At 42.1% G+C, this 11,207-nt stretch overlaps 1 long non-coding RNA gene across 1 annotated transcript; it reads left to right on the forward strand.

The window, feature by feature from the left end:
* The first annotated feature begins 1,714 nt into the window (after positions 1 to 1,714).
* LOC128778353 (uncharacterized) lies at positions 1,715 to 3,281 on the forward strand. The gene is made up of 3 exons (XR_008423952.1): positions 1,715 to 2,051; positions 2,661 to 2,731; positions 3,131 to 3,281. It is a non-coding gene; the product is annotated as an uncharacterized LOC128778353 (long non-coding RNA).
* The last annotated feature ends 7,926 nt before the right edge of the window (positions 3,282 to 11,207 follow it).

Genomic DNA, 11,207 nt, shown 5'->3' on the forward strand with positions numbered 1-11,207 from the left:
AGTATCTGGCCCATATGTTAGCAGTTATTCCTGTTTGTTGGGGTAATTCCTAAGATTTCGTGAAAAAGGAATCGGTAAACTCTAGAAACAAGCCATTGGGGTTTGCTGTTTGGGAGCCCTGTTCCCAATATTTTTAAGCTGATAAATGAATATCATAGGCACCCAAGAAAGGAAGGCCTTGTCTGAGAAAGGTGAATGTGAATGTACGAGGTTGTTCCACCCACACATGGCCTTGATGGTAATATGGGGGCCAAGTATATCTGTGTGGGTTTAAGATTTAAAAAAAAAATTAAAAACATTATTTTTCCTTGCTTTAAAGCACTAGCTGGGTGACTTGTGACTTTCCAGCTGACAGGTTTCCTGTGTCTCTGGCCCCTGGGTGTGGGTACATGCAAGTGTGTGAACAGGATAGTGGGGGGAACAGTAGTGGGGCACGATTTATCCCTGGTGGCCCTTGATGTGCCCTACCACCAAGGCAGGCCTGTTCTAGGCCAGGTTGGGGTGGGCAAGGTGACTGGGGCACAGGGAGCCTGGTGTCTGGAACACCAGCACTGCTCATGCTTCCTGCCACTTCTGGTACATTCCAGACCAGGTGGAATTCTCTTACTGAAGACACCTCATTGGCATGACCACGTGAATGCTACCTAAATGCTACCTAAAGAGAGACTTCTGTTATTTAAGCTGTGGACCTGGATTTTCATTCTGACTTGACCACTAATGAGTTCTGTGACCTTTCTGAACGTTTCTGTTTCTTCCTTTTTTTATTTGTAAAATGAAAGATCAGGTCATACCAGTGGTTTTAGAGTTATAATTTATGTGTGTGTATGGTAGGTAGGTCACGGAACACTTAGACAAGCTGATAATTAGACTTTCTCTACAAAAGAATGTATGTCTCCACACATTTTATATAAAATGCAGGATGTTTTAAGACTCCCCTGGAAACCCACCCTTGGATTCCAGCTTGCAAACCATTTTGTGCTTCATTCATCTTACAAGCTTCTGTGAAGCCCATGCCTTCCAAGTTGATTTCCCTACTGAGCCCAAACCAAATGGAGAATCTGTCCATTTGTAAACAAGTGCTTAGCACATTCTCCCCTCCAGTCCAGCCAGCCACAGCTGCAGGGCTGTGGAGAGATGTGCCACCAGGGCCTTTGCACATGCTATGCAGGTTATCTCCTGCACAAGGTGTCCCCAGCTGATGGCCAAGCCTTTTCCTAATTCACACAAAAGCGGGACATGGGCCAGCAGCAGATTATGCAATGTGTAATTGTGCACCAAAATATAAGATGCAGCAGAGACTTTCCACCTGAGGGCTTGCTCTCCCTTTGTGGGATCAGTAGACAGTATTAATTAGCGGCTGGAGAGAAGGCTAGCCCAATATACACTTAAAGAAAACTCAGGCAAGACTGAGCTCCTTGAATTACGACTCTTGTGGAAAGTAACTGGATTCATTGGAATTCTCAGTTGCAGGTAATGGAAACCAATTCGCTGACTTGAGCAGAAAAGGAATTTATTGAAAGCATGTCAGGTGGGTCACAGAAATGTCAGCAAAGCTACAGCCCAGGCACAAGATAAAGGGCAGTGACAAGGGAGGTCAGGTGTCCGTCACAACAGCAGTCTGTGTGATGACACAGCCCCAGTCTGGCATAGATACCAGGCTTATGCTGCTGCCACAGGGATGATGGAGTGAAAGATGTCACCACTCCAGCTAAAATGGATTCTCTAGGGCCTTGTTTCACTGCATATGCACATATAATTGGTGAACCTGGGTCACGTGTTTAACCCTCCCAGCTGCAAGGTACACTGGAAAAGTGAATGACTGATATTTCCCAGTCTGTAGAGGGTGTGCTCTCTGCCTCCCACCAAGACCCTGAAGGGGGAGAGGTCCCCTCCAAGTAATTGAAGGCAGCTCTCTGAAATCAACAGACATTCTGCAGAAACAGAAACCAGCCAGAGCTAGCTTCAGTAAAAAGGACTCTTAGAGGCTACAGTGTATTTCATGGTACCAAGGGCAGGAGGCAAGCCGGACCTCTGGAATGGCCTGGAACCAGGTACTTGAAAATCAGCCGAACTCTTTCCCCAGATCTCATCTCTGCATCTCTGTGCTGCTCCTTTATTTTCTCTCTCTGCATTTCGACATTTTTCAGTTTAGGAGGCAAAATCTTGTGGTAAAAAAATGGGGTCTTTGGAGCTCTCAGGGTCCCTCCCAGGAAGGAGAGCTAGGCACAAGAGGTGGGTCCCAATCCCCTCATACCTTCATTCTGGCCACTCAGGATGGGTCTCTGTTGTTCTACATGGTTTTCACCCACTGTGGAGATCGCTTTAGGGAGCCTGAGCATCCCTCCTTATGTCTCTCTGAGGCTGCAGTTAGAGGACTTCCTCATACTACTGGTGGAGGGTCTGGGGTCTCAGAAGTTCAGTGACTTCAGATTCTGACTGTCCCATGAATGAGTTGGTACATGTACAGTGCTTAGGAGAGGCCTCAGGGTTTGGAAGCCTTTCAACAGATATTGGTTATGTCCCTGGGATCTCCTTTCTTCCAAAGTGTATTTCTTTCCTCTTTTTTTCTTTCTCTTTCTTGGCTCCCCCTGTCCCTTCTTCATTCATTTTTTTCCAGAAATATGTACTGAAGGCCTTCTGTGTGCCTGGTACCATTGTAGGTGCTGAGAACTCTCTGACCAAGGCTTTCATTTCGGTAGAAAGCAAGCAAACAAGATGCTTTCTGATGGTGGTAAGTGCTCTGAAGGAACTAAACGGAAGTGGCAGGGGCTGGTTATGGGGGAGGGCTGCTTTGAAGTGGTGATTAGGGAAGATGCCTCTGGGGTGGTGGTTAGGAACTGAGATAGGAAGGACAAGAGGGAAGAGCATGGGGAACAACCCTGAGGTGAGAACAAGCTGGAAGGAAGGAAGGAAGAAAAGAAGGAAAGAAAGAAAGAAACAGCATGTGGTTGGAGCATGGCAGGGTAAGTGTGATGGGAGATAAAAGTGGAGGGAAGGCTGAGGCCACATCAGGAAAGGCTCTGTAACAACGTGCTTGATCTAAGTGCAAGGGGTGGGGAAGCCATGGGAGCCATTTAAGTAGGGCCCCATTGTGATCTGACTTACAGTAAGAGAACATTGTTTTTATCAGAGAACCACAAACTGAGGGACATTCTACAACCAAACAAAAGTAAACAACAAAGACAACCCAACTGGCCTGTAGTCTTCAAAAATGTCAAGGTCACAAAAGACAAAGAAGGACTGAGGAAGAGGTTGCACATTAAAGAACTGTGGCAATCGAGCACATTGTGTAGTCCCGGACCAGTATTTTTTTTTTTTTTTTTAAATGAACTTCTTTGTTGGCTTATTAGCTATAACTGTATGTGTGTTTGTGTATGTGTTTTTCTTCTTTTTTAGTGTTTGCTTTAGAATTTATAGTATACACATTTAGCTCATTGCACTCCACTTTGTGGTATTATATCACTTGATACTTCATGTATGGTGTAAGAACCTTGGATAGTGTACTTGTGTTTCTTCCCCTTCCAGCCTTTTGTGCTATTACTGTCATACATTTGTACTTCTAATATGTTGTAAACCCCATATTACAATGTCATTATTTTTGTTTAAACAGTCACCTCTTAAAGAGATTTACATCAGAAAACATGCCCTCCCCTGGCTGACACCCCCCCCCCCCCCCCCCCCCAGTGTTATTCACTCCTTTGTGAGCTCCAGATGACCATCTGGGGTCTCTTCTCTTCTGCTGGCAGAACTTCTTCAACATAATTCTTGAAGTGTGGATCTGCTGGTAATGAATCCCTTCAGCTTTTGTATGTCTGAAAGCCTTTATTGTAGGATTCTAGGTTGACAGCTTTTTCTTCCTCTTTCTTTCAATACTTTAAAGATGAAATTCCACTGCTTCTCATCTTGCATGTTTTTCAATGAGGAGAAATCTGCTATTATTCTTATCCTTGCTCTGTGCCTAATGGCTTTTTCTTTCAATAGCTACTTCTCCCTGCCCCCAACCACCCCCGTGTCACTGATATTGAACAATTAGATTATGATGTTTTCTTCATATTTCTCCTGTTTGGGGTTTTCTAGCTTCTCATGTCTCCGGGTTTATCGTTTTTAACAAGTTTGGAAAGTTTTCATCCATTTTTTTCAAATAGTCTTTTCTTTCTGTGATTACCCCCCCCCCCCCCCCCCACCTTCTTTGGAGCTCCAATTACATGTATTTTAGGTCTCTGAAGCTGTCTCATAGTCCACTGATGCTCTTTTCGTTTTTCCCAGCTTTTTACTTTGTGTATTTCCATTTCATATGATTTCTATTACTGTGTCTTCTGTTTTACTAATATTTTTTCCAGAATTTTTAATCTCTCCCCCTTTTTTTGACACATGACTTTATATCTTTCCAAAATCATTAGTATTAACTCTTTGTTAGAACAAACCATATGGAAGTGTGGAGAATTCTTTTTATTTTATTTTTTTTTTATGTTTGTTTATTTTTGAAAGAGAGAGAGAGAACGAGTCAGGGAGGAGCAAAGAGAGAGGAAGATACAGGATCCCAAGCAGGCTCCAGGCTCAGAGCTGTCAGCACAGAGCCCGATACGGGGCTCAAACACACAAACCTCAAGATCATGACTGGAGCAAAAGTTGGACGCTTAAGTGACTGAGCCACCCAGGCGCCTAGAAGGGTGGAGAATTATAATGAAGATTTTTTAAAAGTGTCTTTTTGAAACTGCCAAAAATTATCATGATAAAAGTTGCCATATAAAATAATATTCGAGGGGCGCCTGGGTGGCTCAGTCAGTTAGGTGTCCAACTTTGGCTCAGGTCATGATCTCAGAGTTTGTTGTTTGAGCCCTGAATTGGGCTCTGTGCTGACAGCTCAGAGCCTGGAGCCTGCTTCGGATTCTGTGTCTCTCTCTCTCTGCCCTTCCCCAACTTGTGCGCGCATGTGCGCGCACGCTCTTTAAATAAATAAATAAATAAATAAATAAATAAATAATATTAGAAAATATAATTTTTATTTCTCTTTAACAACAAAGCAGAAACAATGTGCCCATAAGCATGATTTTGCCTAAACTATTCCTCAAAATTGGAATAAAAAATATCCTTCTTTTAAAGATTTCAGGAAGAAAAATAGTTCTAAGAGCCCTTTTGGATGATCATTATGTTTTAATTTTAGTACACAGTTTCATAGATCTTTAACAGCTTCATCTGGTGTTAATTGAGGTCCATTTCTAAGAGCAATACCTGAACTGTTTTATCTAATAATTTGTATTAAAATATTTCATTACTGCTTTATTATTACATAACTAATCCTAAGAAGAAGCACTTTTATATAACAGGGAAATATCTCTGAATGCCAGTATTCCTTGATTCTAGTTTGGATCCTATTATTAAATAGTTATGAAACTTTGAGGGAATCCATTAGCCTCTTTTGACTTCTTTGCACTCATTTGTTTAAGACAATGAATTTTAAAAATATGTCTTGATTACTTTTTTTAGAAAGGGAAGGACTGTGGAGAAAGAATAGAGGAAAAAAGAAATATCTACAGACAAATATGATTATCCAGAAGAAGTATTCATTTTTTCTAATCTGCTCCTAATCCCATCCAGTATAATTTTCATATATAGTTTTCAAATCTAGAAGTTCGATTTAGTCTTAAAAATACATTCTCTGACTCAACTTAACTCTGAATATATAGACCATAGTTATAGTAGCTGTCTTCATCTTTGTTAATTCTAATGTATTTGTCCATTCTGCACGAGTTTCAACTGATTGTTCTTTCTCCTCTGTATGAGTCTCATTTTCCTGCTTGTTTGCATGCCTGGTAATTTGTTATTGGATGCCAGACATTGTGAGTTTCAACTTTTTGGGTGCTGGATAGTTTTCTTTTCCTATAGGAAATGTCTTGAGCTTGGCTCTGGGATGCAGTTACTTGGAAATAGTTTAATCCTTTCAGAGCTTTTAAGAGTTGTTAGGACCAGGGCAGCATCTAGTCTAGTGCTAATTATAGGTCTCTACTAAGGTAAGACCCTTCTTTTTATTTTACCAATGCCCCATGAATTATGATGTTTCCCAGCCTGATTGGTGGGGCGGGCAGGCGCTAGTTATGCTGATGCCAAGTGAATGACAGCTATTTTTCAATTGAATCCTTTCTGGTAGTTCTTCCCCCAGCCTCCAATAGCTTTCTCACTTGCCTGCCATGATCAGTACTCTCCTGAACAGTCAAGCGGGATGCTGTGTAGAGCTCTGGGGCTCTCTCTGTGTACCTCTTTCTCTCTGGTCTCTCTTGTGACCTCTAGCCACTATGGACTTAAAGCACTCTCAGATCTGTTTTCTCAACTGGAGGGAGAAGTTTGCTGGGTTGTTCCTTCCCATGTCATGGCCTGGAAAGTTTAGTAAGGGAGTGAGCTGGGGCAACTGTGGGACTTCCCTCAACTGTTTCCCATCTCTAAGGTATCACTGACTTTCATCACGTCATGCCCAGGGTCTTGAAAACCTTTGTTTCATATGTTTTGTTTGGTTTTTCAGTTGTTTCATGTGGGAGAGTAAATCTAGTTCCAGTTACTCCATTATGGCCAGAAGTAGATGTTCTTCTGTTGGTTTGGCATTATTTAAAATAAAAAGTTAAAAAAAAATGTAGTTGCTGTATGTGTGGAAAGAATAGAAGCAGGAGACATATGGTTGAGGGAGAAAGAATGGTCATTTGGAATTGGCTGGTGACAGTGAAATTGGAGAAAAGCAGTTGCCTTGGCAATTTGTTTCATAAATAGAATTTACATGACTGGGTGGTGGATTAGATGGGCAGGAATGGGTATGAGTTTCGGTGCGAGAGGAAACAAAAGAATTAGGATGGTCTTCTCATCTCTCCTTCTTGACCTGTTGCCTCCTGGGGTTTAAACCAACCTCTTGATTTAAACCAGCAATATAGTATTTCAAGAATATGGTTCTGAGGTGTGCCTGGGTGGCTCAGTCAGTTAAGCATCTGACTCTTGATTTCAGCTCAGGTCATGATCTCATGGTTTGTGAGTTCGAGCCCCCTGTTGGGCTCTGCACTGACAGTGCAGAGCCTACTTGGGATTCTCTCTCTTTCCTTTCTCTCTTTCCTCCACCCCCCTCTCAAAATAAATAAGCTTAAAAAAAAAAAAAAAAAAAAGAAAGAAAGAAAATAGTTCCTAAAGCCAAATGGCATCATCCAGGTAGTATTTCCTCATTGGAAAGCTGGATGTTCACGAAGCCTTGATAAGCTTGTTGGCCACTTTGTACTTCATGCACTCAAATGCATAACATGGTCAATGAATACAGAATAAAATCATTGGTACTTGGGGAAAATATTTGTTCTAAAGTTGTATAGACTTCTCAAGTTTCTGCTTTTCAAAGGTTACAATTAGATTGGTTAAAACTTCTTCCCTATTACCTGCAGTTTCCAGAGCCAATATTCTGTTTTTTAAATGTATTTGTATTTTATTTTATTTTAATTTTAATTTTTTTATATATAACTTATTGTCAAACTGGTTTTCATACAACACCCAGTGCTCATCCCAACAGGTGCCCCCCTCAATGCCCATCACCCACTTTCCCCTCCCTCCCACCCCCCACCAACCAAGCCAATATTCTTTTTGCAAAAGGAAACATATGGCATCTGTTGAAAAAGGCTTTGCCCTGTGGGTCATTATTAAAGTTGTACTAGATGAGTCAATAACAGGTCTTTTCTTCTCATCACCTTTTATTTATTTTTCATTTTTTAAAGATTTTTTAAATTATTTTTAAGTAATCTCTACAGTTAATGTGGGGCTTGAACTTATAACCCCAAGATCAAGACTCACATGCTCCACCAGCTGAGCCAGCCAGGTGCCCCCTCATCACCTTTTTTTTAATCTTTGTATTTTTTTAAACTTAAAAAAGAAAAAAGAGGTTTATTTTGAGAGAGACAGAGACAGAACATGAGCGGGGGAGGGGCAGTGAGAGAGGGAGACACAGAATCCAAAGCAGGCTCCAGGCTCTGAGCTGTCAGCACATCTTTTAAAGGATAAATCTAGTTTGGTCAAAAAAGGTATCCTAAAGAGGACAATGGTACCCTGGTCCTTAGTCAATGATGTTGGACCAGACATTTGACCCCAAAGTAGCCAATTGATAGGTTTGTAGCAGTTTGTGATGGAGCCTGGTGTGAAAAGATGGGGAAAGCCATTGGAGTTTCTCTTTACTGAGAGTTTTGATGTAAGAAATATATGAGAGGAACCCAGACTGGTCCTGATGTAGCAGATGTAAGTTACCCTTTTTAGTGCATACTGAGTCACTTGAGATAGCTTATTTGACATGCCTGTTCACAGAGCTCAGCCTTGGAGTTGCAGATTCCATGGCTCTGGGTTGGGACTTGGGAACTGTATGGTATTTTAAACCACCCCCTGGGAGATTCTGATGTGTTTGTCTGGTCCAGGACCACGTTTTTGTTCCTTTAAAAACTAACTTGTTCCCCATAGCTTTATTTCTTAACTTAAAAAACCATTTTCAAATTTAAAGAAAAGTTGCAAGAATAGTTGTAAGAAATTCTGTGTACCTTTCACCAGATTGACTGGCTGTAAACATTTTACCACATTTGCTTCTCTCTCTCTCTCACCCTTTCCACATATAAGGTGCACAAAATTTTTTTTTTCCCTGAACTGAAAGTAGTTTGTATACATCAAGCCCCTTTATTCCTAGAACCTTCAGAATGTGTTTCCTAAGAAGAAGGCTATTCTCTTAAACAACCATGGTAGAGTGCCCTGATTCAGGAGCTCTCACACTGATAAAGTACTCTTCTTTCCTCTTCAGTCGTTCTTCCAATCTCATCAGTATTCCTGAATAGTGTCTTCTTTATCCAGCCGGGGAGCCCAACCAGGTCATGAATTCCACTTAATTGTCATGTCTCTTTAATGTCCCAGGGATCAAATTTTGCAAAACACTGCTGTGAGAAGTGTTGGTAGGGGGAGGAGAGAGAGTGAAATTCCCTTAAAAGAGCTGAGTCACAGCAATGGCAGGGTAGAGACCTGAGGGCGAGGACCACCTCCTGCTCTGCTATTTTTACAGCCTCCTTGGATCCAGGGCCAGTGTCTGTGGAAGGCTCCAGCTCCTCCTGCTGCTCCCACTGCAGGTCATGACCAGCCTTATTAATTCCCTTGCACTTTCTCCCCCACCTCCATGTTAAAGGCAAACAAGTGAGTCTCCATTATGTGCAACTGAGGGTGGGGAAGGAGAAGAGAAAATGAAAGGAAGAGAGTAGGAGAGAGAAGTAGAAAAAGAGAGTAAGTCAAGCTGTCCTGCCTGTAGACCCACAAAATGCTAGATGACCTTGGGCAAGTTACAAAATATTTTCAAGCATCAGAACCAACATTGGAATAAAACCAGCTCTTAACTTTCTATGTCTTGAGGGTGAGAGAATGATTGTAAGAATTTTGGGAGCTATTATTGTCCAAGGAAGGGATGGGAGAAGTCTGTAGAAAAGGTTCTGTAACTTACAAATGTCCCACCTTGTCACAACAAGATACCCACCTTCACGTGGATTTTGCATTACTGTTTTATTTTGTTTTGTTTTTAGAGGGAGTGAAAGAAGGAACTCAGTGCACATGACTTTGATGGGGCTAAAAAAAAAATCCCTAGTTAGAAATCTGATACAAAAGCAAAGTCGTTTTCAAATCCAAACTTGGTTCCAACTCATTGGCCTGACTATTGCTTCTGCACATGGTGGAGCATCTCCCAGGGCCACGTGCCCAGAGACAATCCTTCTGAGTGTACAAACTGGAGCTGCAAGGGTAAGGTCTTTACTAGGTCATGCTGGTGCATGAAAAATGCCCAGAGACTGATGCCTGTATGCAAAGTCCTAGCACCTTCCAGCATGACCTGGTCCCACTGTGGCCTCCTTTCTTCTCACTCCTCACTGCCCCATCTCCATCCCCCCAAATCGTGCCTCTTTGCCTCCTCCACATCTGCTGACCACTATGTTTGCTGTCTACTCTGGAATATTCTTTCCTCGCTCTTTGTCCTCTTAAATCCTTCTGTTTCTCTTCTCAGCTTTGAAGTCCTTTCCTAAGGCTTCACCAACACGCAAGTTTGGAGGAGGTGCCCCTACTTGAAATCTCAATCTCCCGTGAATTTTCCTGTCCCAGCACGATTGTGATTGTTAACCTGCCTGGAGTCCACAGTAGATTTTAAGGACTATAAGAGCAAGCACTGGGTGTTCGTTTTTTTCCCCCTTTTTAAAAATTTTGTTTCAATTCCAGTTAGTTAACATACAGTGTTATGTTAGTTTCAGGTGTACAGTATAGTGATTCAACAATTCCATACATCACCCGGAATCGCTGTAATTTTCTTAACTGTTACCTTTCTGGCTCATGGCATAGCACTTGATGCACAGTAAGTGCTCAATAAATATTTATGGGATGAATTAAAGAGAAGCTTGCTCAGATCTCCTGATGGTTTGGAAGTTAAAACAGAAGGAGTGGATTGTGTTTGGCAACATTATATTCACATGTACCCTTACTGTTCCCTCCACCTAGTATGGAAAACTCAGATTTATTGCATTAACTAGGAATCTGGAGTTTGTCTTCAGCTTCCTCCTTACCTTCCCCAGAAAAACATCCAAACCCTAGCTAGTCCACATCCTGGGCTCTCTCAGGCTTCATCTTCCCTTTTCCATTCACACTGCCACTGCCCTCATCACGCTTTGTTAGGTCAAGAAATTCCATTGCTCCTCAACTTTCAGAATCAGTATATTTTGGAAGCTCCTCCTCACAGCATTTGAAGTCTTACCCTGATGGGTCCACTGGTCTCATGGGATGAGGGTACCAACACTGGGCTCTTGGCCATTCTTCAGGCTCCTTGTGCTGCATTCTCTTAATGCATACTGCTTCCTCAGCAAGGAGGTCCCCCCTCTCATTCCAACTGAACCTGCCAACCTATCTTGCAAGTCTTAGCTTAGATTTCTCTTCTAAGCTTCCTAAGAGTGAGAATAATCCTTCCTCTCCAAATCTGTTTTGTTCCTGAATTCAGATAGCAAGTTTGGATAGGAAGGGGTATGGATTACCATAAACTATGAGGTTCCTGATTTTGGAAGAACAAGTAGCTAGAGTTCAAATAGAGAAAGATACCTGTCATAGCGGTGGCCTGTGCTCATTGCCATTTGCTAAGAACCAGGGCTGGGCACTTCACCTGCCTTATCTCCTTCGTTCTTCACCACAGCAGTTTG

This window comes from Panthera pardus, unplaced genomic scaffold, assembly GCF_024362965.1.
Source record: "Panthera pardus isolate Hobbes unplaced genomic scaffold, ASM2436296v1 HiC_scaffold_2, whole genome shotgun sequence".
Taxonomy (NCBI): domain Eukaryota; kingdom Metazoa; phylum Chordata; class Mammalia; order Carnivora; family Felidae; genus Panthera; species Panthera pardus.